The following is a 2,482-nucleotide window of genomic DNA, read 5'->3' on the forward strand; positions in this document are numbered from 1 at the left end:
TTCGTAGCTCTGAGAATATCTAGTGAATGCACAGTGGAAGTTTGTGCAGAAATAACTGCTCCAGACCAACAGAGGTTTTCCGTGTCTGGTGAAGTGACGGGGCTCCGCAGCGAGTAACGAGTCGTGCGCGAAAATGCGAGCGGTGTCTGAGTGAAGGCAAGCAGGCAGCGGAGCAGAGTACAGCAGAGACTCCGGTCCTGGAGACCAAAGCTACGGTCTCCCTTGTGTCTTCTGGCCGTGGTCGGGGGGCTGGAGCAGGAAGCGTTGACACTGTTTTGCAAGACAAGCTTCACTAGATATAACTTTGTGGTTTTGGTGCTTCCGTGTAGTTTGTGTTGGAATGGTCTGAACAGCGTAGCCAGCGTAGCCAGCGTAGCGCATGGGAAACCGACCCGGTAGATTTATACGTGTAAAAAGTTACAAACAGTCCCTTTAATTTTCAGGAGTTATGGTGGTATTTTATTTCGTGATATGATGAATAATTAGACATCAAACTATACACCCGCGTTACATAACGACCCAAATACAGTTTGTGTGCATTCATTTATCCTATTTCTTATATATTCGGTCACTTTTCTGCTCATTAAGGCCTAAAAAGAAACTCCCCATTGCCATGCACAACTGACGCACATGTGCCAAATATTTCTGATCCCCAAAACATGACGCATAGTTATTTTACAGCCTTATACAAACCATCACTCAGTTCAACTAATAACTCAGGAATGATGGTTTGAAAAAAGAAAAAAAGAAAAAAGGGAGAAGAGAAATTACGCACCGATTCTCCCAAAGCAGCACCTAAAGGTGATGTGTCCATTTCAATTGGATTATCTATCACAGTCTTTTTGAAGTCTCTTGGGGAAATCTGTACCACTGTCACACGGTATTTCCTCCATCTTTGATCTGGCCCGGGTGGATCTGGAGAGTCCAGGAGACCCTGACCAGATGAGATTAATGGCCAAATTGGATTTTTTCCCCCCATGATCCCCGTGGAAGAAAACCATAAAACAACAAGGAGATTTAGAGCACGCTCTCTCTCTCTGCTCTTCTCAGCCCGTTGAACTTTGTTGTTGCAGCAGCGTTAGCTGTAATAAGTCTGTAATAGGAATCAAACTTAATTGGAGTAATTTGATCTGCACCAAATCGTATTATGGCTGGTCACTGGTTTCATGAAGAGAAAGACAATTTAACATCACCAATAGCCTGAAGAGACAAACTCTAATTTACCTGGATAAAGTTTGTGAAAGATGCAAAATAAAGTATGAAACACCTGAGCTAAATCCACTCAAAGGGTTGAGCTGACAACTCACAAATAAGACTAACAATTATCTGAGTTTCTATTTCTGGATTTAAAAACGTTCCCCCAACTGAATTTGAACTTTTTTGGGTGGTAGCTAAAATGATTATTGGTAGGGGTCACAGCACTCAGATTTCAAAATTTGGATTAAAAAGGAGGAAAAAACAATTCAGTTCAACATTTTTGGAAATACACTTATTGGATTCCTTTTCCAGAGTTAGATGAGCAGATCGATGTCACTCTTATGGAGGACGGAACCTGCCAAAATAAAAAATAAATAAATAAATTGCTCAATAAATAAATGTCATTAAATGTAGCAAGAATGAAGAAATAAAAAAATACAAAAACAAATAAAAAAAAGTAAAATACAATAATAAATCAATACATTAAAAATAAATAAAAAAGGGAAAATTAAACAGACGTACTAATTAAATAAATAAGGGAAGAGAAAGAAGCAAATTAAAACAGAAATATAAATTTGTGTCATATTTTATAAATTAGTTAAGGCCTACATTTATTTATTTATCGAGTTAATTATTTATTCATTCATTCATTTTATGATTTATTTTTTTTAATTTTGGCAGGTTCCATCCTCCATACACTCTCATGTCTGTGACTTTGAAGGGACAGTGTGTAGGATTTAGTGGCATCTAGTTGTGAGGTTGCAGATTGCAACCAACTGAATACTCCTCCGCTCACCCTCCCTTTCCACAACTAGGCGATCAAATGTGATTAATGAAAACATGTGGTCTCTCTCTCAAAGACAGTTGTCCACATGAAACTAACATGACATGAGATATGAATTCCCCCCTTCCCTCTGACAGACTTCGTAGCTCTCTTACAGTCCAACAGCTTGCTAGGTAGCTAGCCCTACCACATTTACTGGCATCAAAACAGGAAGGAAGTGGTAAAGTAGTAAAGCTGTGCTAACAGTGAAAACAACGGCAAAAGTGCTGACAAAGATAACGGTGTTAACACTGGGGGGAACTGAAGGGTGGGTGCTACGCTTCCGCGAAGGTGCCATCGGTCGGGACGGCATTCTCAGCTGTAAACGCCGTATGAGAGCAGTGCAGAGTGGCGGCTGTGAGCTAGCCAGTGGGGCAAGCTCACATTCACGAACATGCACTAGACTTCATTCTCTGCTCAGGTAGACATTACTCCTCTATATCTTTACATAGACAATAGTAG

The sequence above is a fragment of the Sebastes umbrosus genome, chromosome 4 (genome assembly GCF_015220745.1).
Source record: "Sebastes umbrosus isolate fSebUmb1 chromosome 4, fSebUmb1.pri, whole genome shotgun sequence".
NCBI classification, from domain to species: domain Eukaryota; kingdom Metazoa; phylum Chordata; class Actinopteri; order Perciformes; family Sebastidae; genus Sebastes; species Sebastes umbrosus.